General features: G+C 41.0%; 1 protein-coding gene across 1 annotated transcript in view; it reads left to right on the top strand.

Moving 5' to 3' along the window:
* The window catches only part of LOC117393469 (teneurin-3), a 516796-nt gene that overhangs the window by 34954 nt on the left and 466115 nt on the right, over positions 1-15727 (top strand). The window contains exon 2 of the mRNA XM_055225737.1: positions 11855-11932. The gene's annotated coding sequence lies outside the window, so the exon portion shown is untranslated. The remainder of the gene's footprint in view (positions 1-11854; positions 11933-15727) is intronic.

Raw genomic sequence — 15727 nt, 5'->3', positions numbered from 1 at the left:
CTACAAGTACAGCGACCCCTAGTGGTGCCTCAAGATTATTCATTCAGCTTTGAATTGTTATCTTTTACGAATGCATTTAACAACTTGCTCTGTATCATGTGTTGTATCGTTTACTAGAGTTAGAATGATCAAAATACTATTAATATGTAAAAGTAGTAGTAGTTTTAGTAATGCAGACTGAAAATACTATTAGGAACTATGCTATTTTACTTGAATTAATTCATATTTTGGAGGTGGCTGTGTTAAGATTTTCCTCAGAGAACAGGTGTTCCTTAGCTGAAAGATTTCGTGCATGTTTTACGTTGATGGATGAAACCAAACCGCATAAAGGAAACCTACCCAGACACAGGAAGAACATGCAAACTCTGCACAGAAAGTCTCCGTGCCACCCAGTACCTCTGATCGACACCGGCCACTGCGTATTCATTAGGACCTAGGACATAGAAGGTACAGTAGGAGGGTGCAGAGCCATTCTGTGCAGCGGGTTACTCATAAATATGTACAAGAAACAGTGTGCCCGAGCCAGCCTCCTACGAGCAGAATGTTAGCTGTGCTTTGGCAGAACAAAACCTTTCACTGGAATACGCTACTGGACAGGCCCTAAAGAACATATAGACACAACAGTAAGACACAGATGGCAATTTGAGTACCAAAGTTTCGCTATTTCAAGTCACTTCACCCAATTATTTATTCAAAGTCAACTTTTCAGAGCTTTTTTGCCTTGTTATAATGATTTCCCCTTATCGTTTCCCCCTCCGCCGTAGTATTTTGAATGATTCGTGCATGTTTGAGTAATCTTTATACTCCTGTAGTCAAGACGTCGCCGGTCTACCCACGTTTTCACCACCGTCGGTATACACCCTCTGCTCTACTTATTTCGTTTTCCAGTGTTATTTTCTTTATCAGTGATTCGTGTAGGACTCGGCCGTGATGCACACCCATTTTAGCACAAAAAAATAAGTAAAAATCCGCTGCTCACTAGCAAGATGTGCTGTCCATAGGAGGAGCCGACAGCATGTGGCATTTGTGATGATGTTTTCACCGATGTACCATAAAGGAGAAAGGTGGGAATTGGCTCCTGATACCTCACGAGTCTCCGCAATGCCCAAAATATATCATAATGATCCACAGGTGTCATAGATTATAACTATATACAAGACAGACAAAAGCACAATATGTGTTCTTTAAATGTTCATATATAACTGAACCCTTAACCCTATCGAGGGGGATTCTGTCGTCACCGATAGACTCACGGTTGCGGACTTTCCATGACCGTAACTCCGCAACTAACTGTGCGATCATGTAAATTCAAATGGCATTTCAAAGCAGAGGTATGGGGCTCTTTAAATGTTTTACTGTTACTATGGTAATCTGCCTTCGTTGTCCCTCGAAGATGACCAATCAGAGCCCAGGTGCTGTGGAGATTTTCCCAGTCACTTATTCGATGCGTCAAAGAAAAAATACGGGTGGATATGTAAAATAGAGGTAGTTGTGTGGGAAAAGGCAGTACGTTCTGATACTTCCTTTAACATGTTTTTTATGTCTAATAAAAGAATAAAAGTCTAGGTGAGCTATACTGGTCTATAATGTGCTCAGTCTTTAAAGGGTCAAGAACAGTAGCCATTTTCAAACACACATGGCTTTTTTCTAGACATTATCCTGATGACTTGTTGATGTGAATGCATGGACCAACCTTCTCCTTCCTTGACAATATACAGAGGTATAACTGGGGTGTGCATCAGGTGTGGTAATCAGCGCAATGGGTGTGTCGACGAAAAGTGCACGTACAAAGAGACAAAGGCAACCAAGACGACTTCTGACCAACATGTGGACAGATCACGACACTGGGGCTGATGATGCAGGAATCCAGTGAACAGTGTGCAATCACAGACTATTTTAGGGTTGTCGATTTTCCGCGCCGTCTTGTCTCGTTAACGGTGACCATTTTTAACGCAAACTAATCGCAAGATAATTTTGGCCCTCAGCGCGCTCCAACTTCAGCTGAATTTGCAGAGACTGGCGAGTGGTTCATTCAAAAGCGAGTTTAGAGTAAGGCTCCGGGTCCGACTGGGCTCTGCTGGCTCTGATTCTCAGGCTCAGGTTTTGGTCCTCTCCTCTGCTGTTCTGCGAGTGTGTGCTCACGAGGGTCTGCAGAGGACGAGAGGCATGTGTGTGTGCGTTTACCTCGCACACACGGAGCAGCAGAGGAGGATCCAAGCAGTGCGTCCATCCATCTGCTGCTGTGAAACGCTCCAGTTCTGTAGAATACGAAAATCAGAGCTGCAGGTAAAGCGTGTCTTTTTACTACCGGGGCTTTGGAAATAACTCTTTATCTTTTTAAATAAGGTCTATATGTGAATGAATTTTACATTATAATCAAACACCACGTACGAAAAGCAGCAGTCAAGACGTATCTCTCCAACGTAGGTCGTGTTCTCATTTCCTATGTACTTGCAGCCCTCCTCCTTGTCAAGAGCCCAACTAACAAACTTCATTTACATTTTCTCTGCCTCAAAGTCGTGTGTTATGACAAAACACAAAGAAAATACCACTCACACACACACTCAGAAGTTGACCTCCTTTTTACGCAGAAGTTACGTGTGCAGCGTGGTGTGACGAGACCCTGTTCTCTCCCGCTGTCTTCACTGGTGGGTTTTTATGGATCAGTTTGGGCAGTGTATGGCGCATCAAAAGTCTCAGATCAATAACAGCTTTATCCATTCTGTACCTGTATGTGTCGTGTCTGTGGGAGCGGCTGTTGCAGTGCAGCGCATTTACGTCTTTGTCTCCGCCCCGCACAGCTCATTTACCCAGATGCGTGAGTCAGTGTGTGAATGAAACAGTCGGGATATGATCCTGCTGAGATTCTCCACACCTGGTCCAATGGTAGTGTGTGGAAATGGCTACTTATGCAAAAAGACCGAAGTTCCACTATTCCTATAGCTAACTTTACGCAACTATTTCATTATTCATGTCCAAATGTACCCTAAATCACAGGTGATATGCCAAAAATATATTGCAGAATTTTCTTGTAGCCCAATCACAGTTTCGATTTTATAATGTTTCAGTATCTTTACGTTGCCTTGAAGAGGTAATTGAAGTGCTTCAGTGTGATGAGAAAAATCCTCTTGTCGCTCACAGAGTATCGCTGAGGTTGACCAATAGGACCTGTGGGCAGGGGAGAGCTTTTATTTGAGCATACAGCAATCAAACAAAACAACATAACAACACAACATACTAAAATTATTTTTCCCCATATCAACAATTTCAATGATCCCAGGGTTGAGAGACATGACAGAATTGTTTTGGTTGATTTTCACATAACAGTAGATTTTTAATAAAGTATTTCTCGTCATCAGCCCATTTGCATGCTGGGTCACTTCTTCACACATATCCCGAGTGTGAATGTTGAAATCAAGTCCATATGCTCTGAATTAGGTGCATTAGTTTCAAAGCCAGAAATATCTGAAGGAAAAAAAATAAAAAAATAAAAATAGCTCAAGGCTCGCTTGAGGGTTCTGTGCAGTATCTTTGCTGTTAATAGTACTGCACTTTTCTGGACTGAGATGTCTCATGTTTTTCCTGAGATCTGCTGTAGCCACTCCTCCAGTTTCGGGGCCACTTCCCCGAGTGCCCTGATGACCACGGGCACCACTGATGCCTATATATATATATATATATATATATACACACAAAACATGAAATAATGCACACATTTTAAGAGTTTTCTAAAAAAAATAAAAATAAAAAATACTCAAGAAGGAATAAAAGTAGGCCTGTCACGATAACAAAATTAAAAAAAAATTATGCTGCTAGAAAACTACTCTGAAAAGTACAATTTCTTACTCAAGTACACGTAACTGAGTACTACCCACCTCTACCCGTGTGCATGATTTGATGGTCTCTTTTTCCTCTTATTATCTGTCCACTTATTCCATTTTAAACTCGTCAGAAAATAATATTTTTAGACACTGGTTGCGATTGCCCCTAGTGTGTGAAGTATAGGGTGCTTGCATTGCTCTCCAGATGGGCTGTACACATGCCCTGGGCTCTGTGTCGTGTGGGTGTGTGTGCGTGCGTGTGTGTGTGTGTTTGTGGGTGTAAGGTGACACAGGTGTGACATGTGAAGAGGGTGAGAGGTGAGAGGGTGACATGTTTCTCATTATCACCAGAGCTGTGCCAGCCTTTGGAGTCCTCTGCTCCTCACCACTCAATCCTACACTATATAACACGCACAGTTCTAAAAGTCAAATGTGTCTCACTGGTTGGGCCCCATATGGCATCAAAACATACAGCAGTGATGAGCACTTCCTGGTTTGATATTTGTGAAATTGGTTGGGGTTTTTTTGTTTTTCTTTTCCAAAGTTATAAAAAAATGGCTTCCCGTACTAATTTCATGAACGCAAGCAAACAAGATGTGTAATGCCAAGACCGATTTGTTCGTTTTTGCAATTATTCTATATGTTTTGCAGCTGTAAAACCCCTCACCACACACTTTATACACTTTTCTCAGACAGGCATCAACATTTTCTCACGTTTCTCTCTTGTTTAATTAATTAATAGTGATTCACACATATTTCACAGTTCCTCTGATCGCGCCTCTTCGTTCCGACGTCGCTTTGCTGTAGTGTCCGTCGAACATTTATGTAACTTGTCACGCAGGTGGTAACTGGACTCACGTGCGACACAAAGAACACAGCCAAACTCCTTGTCCTGGTGAATACATCAGGTTTATTTGCAATACAGAGCCCGCGTGTGTTCTAGATAAACAAATGAAAAGAACAACAGACAATCCAGCAACCCAAACTGAACACAGGGAGAACATATAGGCTACACCGCTGATTAGCAATGAACTTCAGGTGCAAGGGAAAACAGGGAGGCAGCAAATAAAGGAATGGAACAGGCTCGGAAACGAAGCTGGACTCGGGATAAACAAGGAAACAGGCAGAACTGTGACACAACTTCAGCTGAACACATTCTGCCCTGTACAGGAGACACGGCACGGAGGAGACTGATGGACAACGGTCTACAGTCCTTAAGCCAATCAGGACGCAGAACACAATGCACGTTCATAAACTGTAAAAAAAAGCATGGAAAACTGCAATAAAAAAATCGGCGAAACAGCGAGACCGTGAAAGGTGAACCGCGATATAGTGAAGGTCCACTGTTCTCTGCTCCAAACGACATGCTTCTAGTGACAGAGGATTAACTATAGACCTTTGCTGATTGAAAAAAAAAGCTAAAACTAAACAATAAAATGTAGAATATTATTGTACAATTAGAAATGATCAAATTTTGATTCAATTTAAAATAGATTTTTTGTAGTGTGCTATGTTCTTTCTTGAATGCCAATAATTATTTGCTGGAGTTCGCCTTTTAATTGTGATATTGCAGATACACACAATATCACACTTTTCATTTTTGTCCAGGCCTGTTTCATGAGTTTATTATTATTATTTTTTAAAACAATTCTGTTGAAGCATGGCTGAAAAACAATGTCTGACTTTCATTGGTTAAATTTCATACAATTTTTATTTATTATTACTTTTCTCAGATTCAAGTTACTTCTGTGACCATTGTGAGTTTTTCTTTCTTTAACCGGCGGGTACCATCAGTTTTGTCCGTGTGTATGCTGCTGTATGCTTGTTTAGTTATGAGATATCTTCACAAAGACGCTTCAAACTAATTTCACAACAGCATTAAAAAAGTGACCAACCTCAAAGCACATGTTGAATTTAGTTTTGATTAATATGGTAAATTTGTAGAGCCAGTTCTTAACAAATCCCAATCCCTAACGACATTTGTGGGCCATAAATTTGGATATTTCCTGCTAAAAACAGTGAATCTCCCATAGAGTGAAACAGGCCTCTGTCTGAAATGATGACATATTCTAGACCAGACTATTACCCATTTTTTATTTTAATGGATTATTTTTTCAGACCAAGGTTTAGTTTGTTTTCACAGCTGACAGTTCTGACTGCTCATTAGAGTGGTCACGTGATGTCACTCTGAGGAAGGCCACTAGTGACCGCTAGTGAGCAGTCGAAAGGCACATATATTGTTTATGAAAGCCCTAGAAACAACCAAACTCAGCGTACTTTGCCTAATTTTCTCTTTCCTTTCTCATTTGTCGATAGGCCAAGTTACCACAAATGAGCGCAAAACATGTGCATTTAGATTATAGCAACAAATTCTACCACAGATTTTTCTGTTTGTTCAACTGTTTCTATTTAAACCAGGGGTGTTCATTACGTTGATCGCGATCTACCAGTCGATCGCGAAGGCATTTTGGGTAGATCACGTCCTGTCATCCATCCAGTCACATGACTAATATACAGGACAACCAGTCAGATTACACCTGACTCTAGGTCACATCATGGGCGCTGCACACAAGTATCAGAATGTACTGCCTTTTCCCACACAACTACCTCTATTTTACATATCCACCCAAATTTTTTCTTTGACGCATCGAATAAGTGGCTGGGAAAATCTCCACAGCACCTGGGCTCTGATTGGTCATCTTCAAGGGACAACGGAGGCAGATTACCGTAATAACAGTAAAATAATTAAAGAGTCCCATACCTCTGCTTTGAGATGCCGTTTGAATTTTCATGATCGCACAGTTAGTTGCGGAGTTACGGTCATGGAAAGTCCGCAACCGTGAGTCTATCGGTGATGACAGAATCCGCCTCTATAGGGTTAAGGGTTCAGTTATATATGAACATTTAAAGAACACATATTGTGCTTTTGTCTGTCTTATATATAGTTATAATCTATGACACCTGTGGATCATTATGATATATTTTGGGCATTGCGGAGACTCGTGAAGTATCAGGAGCCAATTCCCACCTTTCTCCTTTATGGTACATCGGTGAAAACATCATCACAAATGCCACATGCTGTCGGCTCCTCCTATGGACAGCACATCTTGCTAGTGAGCAGCAGATTTTTACTTATTTTTTTGTGCTAAAATGGGTGTGCATCACGGCCGAGTCCTACACGAATCACTGATAAAGAAAATAACACTGGAAAACGAAATAACTAACGCACAAGTTAGTTTAACCCTATAGCGTCGGATCCTGTCGTCGCCGTTAGACTCGCGGTTGCGGACTTTCCAGCAGCGTAACTCCGCGCCCAGTCGTGCTCTCATGTAAATTCAAACGGCGTCTCAAAGCGGAGATACGGGGCTATCTAAAAATTTTACCATCATTACGGTAATCTGCCTCTGTTGTCCCTCGAAGGTGACGCGTGAGAGCGCGGTACTGCGGGGATTTTCACTAATTTATTCGATGCGTAAAAGAAAAAAATACAGATGGATGTGTAAAATAGAAGTAGTTGTGTGAAAAAATGCAGTAAATTCTGATACTTCGTTAAACATGTTTTTTATGGCTATAAAAAAAAGACAAAACCGTAATCCACATGATTAGCTCTGTTATCGCTTTCAAACGAAAAATGCAATTTTACTCCTGGCTGTCAGAAGCTACTGCCCGAACTATGCATCCCTCACTGATTACATTCAGTGCAAGTCAGAGCAATAATCATCATTCAAGTAATTATGAACATGTAAGAAGTTCAGTTGTGTTGTGCAGTATTATCTCATGACATTGTGCAAGGTACATCAAAATGCACTGTACATGTAAGAATTCATAATACATTTACAAATAAATATATGTTTCACATTTTTGTATTAGGTGGTAGATCTTTCAGACGCGATCATTTTAAAAGTAGCTCACATACTGAAAAAGTCTGAGCACCCCTGATCTAAACTATAGGTTCTGGCATGAGCTGAACCCGTGGTATCTGTACGTGTGTGACCCAGGAGGGGTAAGAACTGACAGGAGGGATATTTTTAATTGAAAGGACAGATTTGAAATGAGCCGTAGAGCCAGACAGATGCTGGACACTGTGGCAAAGCTAATTAAAATGTTTTCTTAAGTCAGCAGACACCTGTTTGGGAAGAAAGCATGGTCGAAAGTTAGATGGTTTTTCAGCACCCCGGCCAGTTTTATGTGGAAAAGGTAATAATAATAGATGAGAGCTGGGGTTATGGGTCCAATTAACGATACGCTGCCTTTTGTAAAACTGTAAAATGCTCTTTGTTGTACTTGTCAGCTAATCTTTTTCTCTACAAATCTACAAATCTTGATAAGTTCCAATGGGCAGGATTGACTTGTAGCTTGTGGTACGTCATTTTTACTGTCTTAAAAATGTGAAACAAAAGAGAAGTTTGCAGAGCTTCAAACTTATTTCTCATTTATCCTATGAAATGAGAGAGAGAGAGAGAAGAAATGAGAGGGTTGGAGAGAGTAAGAGAGAAGAGGAGAGAGAGAAGAAATGAGAGGGTTGGAGAGAGTAAGAGAAGAGGAGAGAGAGAAAGAGAGAGAATACATGAGGGGGTTCGAGAGAGTAAGAGAGAAGAGAAGAGAAGAGAGAGAAAAGAAATGAGAGGGTTGGAGAGAGTAAGAGAGAGGAGGAGAGAGAAAGAAGAAATGAGAGGGTTGGAGAGAGTAAGAGAGAAGAGAAGAGAGAGAAAAGAAATGAGAGGGTTGGAGAGAGTAAGAGAGAGGAGGAGAGAGAGAGAAGAAATGAGAGGGTTTGAGAGAGTAAGAGAGAAGAGGAGAGAGAGAGAAGAAATGAGAGGGTTGAAGAGAGTAAGAGAGATGAGGAGAGAGACGAAATGAGAGGGATGAGAGAGTAAGAGAAAAGAGGAGAGAGATAAGAAATGAGTAGGTTGGAGAGAGTAAGAGAGAAGAGGAGAGAGAGAAGAAATGAGAGGGTTGAAAAGAGTAAGAGAGATGAGGAGAGAGACGAAATGAGAGGGTTGAGAGAGTAAGCGAAAAGAGGAGAGAGATAAGAAATGAGTAGGTTGGAGAGAGTAAGAGAGAAGAGGAGAGAGAGAAGAAATGAGAGGGTTGGAGAGTAAGAAAGAAGAGGAGAGAGAGAGAAGAAATGAGAGGATTGGAGAGAGACACAGGAGAGAGAGAAAAAATGGAGGGAGCGAGAGAAAGAGAGAGAGAAAGAAAGCGAGTGAGAAGGAGTGAGAGGGGGAGAAGGGGAGAGGGTTGGAGAGAAAAGGAGACAGAGACGGGGGACAGAGACAAAGAAAGAGAGAAAGAAGGAGGAAGAGACAGGGGAGGGAGAAAAAGACAACAACTAGCATGCTAACACACACACCCTAATTATGAGACAACACTTTGTAGTTACATGCAGGAGAAACGCAGTGGACTTATTTTGAACATCCCAGGTGAAGCAATAACATCTCCATGGCGATAAGCATACTGTCAAATCAAATACTAATGTAACTTTTTAAAACATATAATCTAATCTAATCAAAAAGCGACGGATGCGTTGCCATGGCAGCAGAAGTTTGGATACTGCTCCTTGCTTCTTATTTGTTTTAATGGGCACTTTTGACCCGTATATAAATGTACATTTTTGAAAAGCTCCGTTGGTTGCTTTATTCATGAGTTACTTTTTGTATTGCATCACACATGATATTATCTCCTTCTCACGCACTTATTTTGAACATGAGCCCCTCACGACCCGTTTGGAATGAAACCAAACCAGACTGAATAGCAACGCCGCTAATAGATTTGTCATCTTTTCTGGGGCCCTGCTGCTAAAAGCTCGGCGGCATTTGTGAATTTGAGGAAAGTGGTTACGTGGTAAATACTTGTTTATTCATCGTCCCGGAGAAGAGGTGCTGTTGACTGGAATCATGAGTAAATATGAATACGTCTTCACTGCGCTATTGCTCTCAGGCTGATTAGAGGAAGAGAGAGAGAGAGAGAAAGAAAGGGAAAGAAGGAAGAGAAGAGGGTTGGAGAGAGTAAGAGAGAAGAAGGCAGGGATACGGGGGAGAGAGAGAGAAGGAATAAGAGAAGGAATGGGTGTGGGGAGTGTTGGAGAGAGTAAGAGAGAAGAGGTGAGAGACGGGAGAGAAAGTAAGAGAGAAGGAATGGGTGGGGGGAGGGTTGGAGAGAGAAGAAGAGAGAGAGAGAAAAAAGAGAGAATAAGGAGAAGAGGGTTGGAGAGAGTAAGAGAGAAGAAGGGAGGGAGACGGGAGAGAGAGAGAAGGAATAAGAGAAGGACTGGGTGTGGGGAGTGTTGGAGAGAGCAAGAGAGAGAGAGGAGAGAGAGAAGGAATGAGAGGCTTGGAGAGAGTAAGAGAGAAGAGGTGAGAGACGGGAGAGAAAGTAAGAGAGAAGGAATGGGGGGGAGGGTTGGAGAGAGAAGAGGAGAGAGAAAAAAGAGAGAAGGAGGAGAAGAGGCTTGGAGAGAGTAAGAGAGAAGAGGTGAGAGACGGGAGAGAAAGTAAGAGAGAAGGAATGGGGGGGAGGGTTGGAGAGAGAAGAAGAGAGAGAAAAAAGAGAGAAGGAGGAGAATAGGTTTGGAGAGAGTAAGAGAGAAGAGGTGAGAGACGGGCGAGAAAGTAAGAGAGAAGGAATGGGTGGGAGGAAGGTTGGAGAGAGTACGAGAGAAGAGAGAGATGGGGAGAGAGAGAAGGAATGAGAGAAGGAATGGGTGGGGGGAGGGTTGGAGAGAGAAGAAGAGAGAGAGAGAAGGAATGGGGGGTTGGAGAGCGTAAGAGAAAAATAGAGAGAGACAGGAGAGAGAGAGAGAGAAAAGGGATGGAGCGAGAGAAAGTGAGAGGGAAGGAGTGAGAGGGGGAGAAGGAGAGGGTTGAGAGAGTAAGAGAGAGGAACAGGAGAGAGAGAAATAGGGGGAGGAGAAGGTGAAGAGAGAAGAGGAGAGAGAAAAAAGGGAGGGAGTGAGAGAGAAGGAGTGAGATGGGGAAGGGGAGAGGGTTGGAGAGCGTATGAGTGAAAAGGAGAGAGAAAAAGGGGGAGAGAGCTAGCGAGGGAGGGCTGGGAAGAGGGAGAGAGAGAAGAAGAAGGTGGAGAGGGTAAGAGAGAAAGGAGAAAAATGAGAGAAAAGGGAGTGAGAACGGGCAGTGATATGGACTGAGTCAGAGAGAAAGTGAGAGAATGAGTGGGGGGGAGGAGAGAGGTTGGAGAGAGTAAGAGAGAAAATGAGAGAGAGCGAGACTTGGGAGAGAGAGAAGGAGTGAGAGGAGAGAGAAGGAGAGGGTTGGAGAGAGTAAGAGAGATGAACAGAGACCAGGGGGGTAATAAAAAGAGAGAGAGATGGAAAGAGAGGGCAGAACGGAGAGAGAATGAGGTTGAGAGAGCTAAGGAGAAAGGGCAAAAGAAATGGAGAAAGGGAGTGAAGGATGGACAGAGAAAGCGAGAGAGTGAGTAAGAGAAACAGAGAGTGGGTGATGAAGAGACAAAGAGAAAGAATATATGTTTGAGATGACGGAGGGAGAGAGAAGGCGGTGGAGAGATGGGAGAATGGGGTGCAGAGAGAGCTATTGAAGGAGGAGAGAGAAGGAGAAAGCCGGAGAGGAAGAGCACGAAGGATAGGGAGAAAGAGAGATCGTGAGAATGGTAAAAAGGCTGGAAAAGCCAGAGAGAGGAAGTAGAGAGTGGGAGGAAGAGCATGAAAAGAGAGAAATAGAGAGAGGGAGGAAGAGAACAAGAGAGGAAGAGAGGGATGGGGTGATTTCTTCAAACACTTTGCTCAAATCTGATTAAGTGAATGTGACTTTGCAGATCTCTGGAGCTCTCCGCTCTGCTCCATGTACCACGAGTTTAAACATCACACACTTTCTCTGAAGACACTGGTGCGAGTATTGAAAACAAGACACGAATCGATACTAAAACTCGATACTCATTTGAGGAAGTATCGATACTAAAGTCACATTCACAACACGGATGTTTTTCTGAAATACTGTCCTCTCCCTGCCTCTTGTTCCCAGTCCAATCATATTATTTTTCTTTGTTTTTTCCAGTTGTGAAATCCCAAAAGAAGATGACCAGACTTTTCACCAGACCCAACCAAATCTTCAGCTAAACCCTTCAACAAATTGGTAAGTTTTCACAAGTTCTCCCTCTCGCCTGACGAATCCACAACGACATCTCTCCGTCCCCACGTCCTCCGTCGCGCAGTCGGGTTAGTTTTTTTCAGTGAAACATGTGAAACGAAGGAGCTCATTAGTCACCTGTGATTTAGAAATCTCTCTCACCTCAGATTAACAGTTTAGTGCTTAGCTCATTAATTCTGCAGAAATCCACAATGTTTTTCAGCCCCCTGTGATTTTTTTTTTCTTTTGTGTTTTTCCAATGCGCGTGTGTGTGATTGGCTAACTCACCTGTCAATCATGTCCATTTGAAAACAGGGAGAATCACCGGTGAGCAGGTTCATATTTTCGTAAAAACTTGAAGTGTGTATTCTGAAACCCAGGGAACTCTCCGCCCATCTTAAGAGGAGAAACTACAGGCAAAAGCTTTTTTTTTTTCTTTTCTTCCAATTTTCTGTTTGTTGGTTTGGTCTCATACAAGCTTTCATGTGGAAACAGCAAAATTGTCCAAACTGCACCAAAAGATGTTTCATTTCATCATTTTGCAGCCATTGATTTATATATGGGACGCTGTAAATCCAAAGGCCTTTGACTCAAAATGCATTTTTCTCCCCGAGACATAAGGATCGCTCTTTAAAGTAGCGCCTACGCCAAACTTTACAATTCAATCTGCAATAAGATTTTGACAAATTATCCAGAGGGATTTGTGGACATATAAATCGAGGCCTGATTTATTAAAGTTTTTACTCCGAAAATGAAGCAATATAAGATTTTTTTAGTCAAATTTTCAGTAAAGATCCAGTTTATTCAAATACAAAACAATGCAATAAATTTAAACGTGACTGTATCTATTTTTCATATTTAGATTTCCCAAATATGGTTAATTTTGGGCAGTTTTATACATAAAATAATTAACTTATTATATTATTTATTAATCTAAAATAAATAAATAAATAAATTAAAAAATAAATAAATTAAAAATTCTCAAATACTAAACAAAATGCATGGAATCTAAACCAAATTTTTCATATTGAAGTCTCCCATTTTTATTTTATTTTAGTTTTTTAGGTTTGGTTTTTTTAGTTTTGTTTTTGCGCATAAAATACCCAACTTTTACATATAAAAAAAACCCTGCTCAAGTTTCAAATCAATATCTCTAAATTAAGACTTTTCCCTATTCACCTGCAGTGCCTTAACCGGAGCTGTTTCCTCCATCACCAATTCCAGCCTTGCCGTTCATATTTTTTCCTACTTATTGAAATCCTTCTTTCTGCCGCTCTCGGCAGAAATCTCCTGCTTTAGACTGAGAAGATTAGCACCAATTTGCCTTGATTGGGCTATGGTTGTCACAGTCAGGAAGAGAGAGAGAGAGAAAATGAAAAATAGGCTACGCAATTTGAACACGTGCGGTGAACAAGTGATTGCGATCGATTTGAACAACTGCAAGGGAAAAAATAGGGAAAAAAATGAACAAGTAAAGAAGTGAATTGCCAATTTCTGTTCCAGTCAAGTGTTTGGGAAGACGGCTCTTGAGAAAAAGCTGTTTCTGAAAAAGGACTCAAAGCACCACAATACACGGCACAAAGGAATAGGTCTGAGATGACATCACGGAATTCTCACGGATTATACGGATTTAATTGAGATGGGACTCGGGCAAATGGCGACTGATAAGAAGTGTAATTTGTGATATAATGGATAATGACTCCAATATGATTTAAATTATAATTGTTGATATTTGTAGATAGATAATGGGAAATAGAGTTGCTATGTGTGATGTCACTTCCAGGTCTGAGTTGGACAGCACTGTGGAAAAAGTGAAAATAACGACGGTAGAAATCAGCTGTTTAGACGCTAAAGTGACATCATCTCTTAAAAACTCTATATCGTAGAAGTGATCTAGGAGGAGTAGGTCCTGTCCTCATCTGATCGAGGGATATTAGCACAGAATACTTTTTTAATCTCATCTAGATATTCAGAAAGAGTTGCCATGGTGAACTAGAGGATTTTGAATCATTTATGCCAGATGCCCTTCCTGTCATAACCAGCGTCGTACAGTGACTGGAGCAGATGAAGTGTCTTGCCCAAGGACACAGAATGAGTTTATGGTTTATGATGTAGGAATCACAAGTACATCAGTTTTAAAGTGGGGTTTTACTTCACATTTAGTTGAAATATTGAAAATGTTTCTGCTTAAAGGTGCAATATGTCACTTTTCTCAACAGGGTCGCTAGCTAGGGAGAGGAAATGTTTCATAATATGGTTTTAAAAAATGTTGAACATGCATCAATGCTTCTGTCCACAGATTTGACAAGTAAATTAGCCTGATGGTTCACCTGCATGTTTTTTATGGCAATAGTTGGAGTAGAACTAAACAGTAATTATTATTATTATTATTATTATTATTATTATTATTATTATTATTATTATTATTATTATTATTATTATTATTATTATTATTGTTATTATTATTATTGTTGTTGTTGTTGTTGTAGTATTATTTGTATTTATTTATTTTATTATTATTAAACTATGTATGTTGTTTCAATACCATTCTCTACTGTTCCTAGTGTTTTTTTGTTTTTGTTTTTTCCTTTGGGAACTTTAGCACAAACTAGGTACATTTTCTGCTTTTTCTAGTCAAAAACATACACAAATGTGTGTCCAGGCTCCTGTCGCCATTGCAATTTTAAGTAGTTGGTGACATCACACTGAACTGCCCTAATTACAGCCTGGTGTTTCTGATGACAAACACCTGGCTGCAGGGGCGGAGTTTAAAATGTTCAACCAATTGTTCATTATACACCCTGACCCCGCCCCTTCCCCTCCTCCTGAGTCTTTCAAATACTGCATACTGCATTTATGAGCTCCATCTAAAATTGTTGAGTTATTAGTTTTATTTTAAATTGTAGCAAGAAGTAGTAGTAGTAAGAAATAGCAATTAATACGATGCTTTTCCATCTCATTACTGTGCGACCTGACAGACCCGTGTGCATTGTCAAACATACAGACACATAAGCTTACACACTTCATTATAAAGTGTATTTAAATGTGCTCTTATAGCACGCTCACAGACTACAGCCGTGCTCCAGATGAACCAACAGCTGCTCCAATTAGGCACTTTATTGGAGCTAGTTTAGAGCAGTGTTTACAGTCGGGCTGCCATTAAAACAAATGAATAAAAACAATTACTACTACAGCCAATAAACACGCCATGGAGAGAGAGAAGAAGGGGGACAGAACAGGCCACACCAGTAACACTATGACTCCCTCTGACTCCCTCTGACACCCTCTGACACCCTCTGACTCCCTCTGACACCCTCTGACATGTTTTGCAAACTTTGTTTCACTGTTAGTGCAGTTAGAGATATGAAACTTCCAGATTTATTATTTATTTTTTCAGTTTTTAAAATGGCACCTTCAGCTTTCAGCTCACCCGTCTCTGTGTTTGAGTTTTGGCCTACATCAGTACCCTTCAGAACCAAACTCGCCCCGTTGACCTCCATACTAAGCTCACTTTTTCAGCCTGCTGCAATAAAGACATTATATAATGTGATATCATGAAATATCATCTCAGCCTCAGCTTCTGGCTTAGGTTGAGATAAATGTCAAATTATTCAATTTGACATTTTTCATGAGGTGGCCCCTCTGGACGCTCAGGGGCCCCTATGCTCTTTTATATAGAAGTTATTGTGGAGCTCTCCTGTTCTACTGCAGGCCCCTGTGTAATAACGAAATACATGATAGGACTTAAATGGTCCGGATGAGTTTGAGAGGAGCATTTTGAAAAATATCATGAAAATCCAC

This window comes from Periophthalmus magnuspinnatus, chromosome 1 (genome assembly GCF_009829125.3).
Source record: "Periophthalmus magnuspinnatus isolate fPerMag1 chromosome 1, fPerMag1.2.pri, whole genome shotgun sequence".
In the NCBI taxonomy this organism is placed as follows: Eukaryota; Metazoa; Chordata; class Actinopteri; order Gobiiformes; family Gobiidae; genus Periophthalmus; species Periophthalmus magnuspinnatus.
The sequence above is the reverse complement of the archived record's forward strand: the minus strand, read 5'-3'. Positions and strand labels throughout refer to the sequence as shown.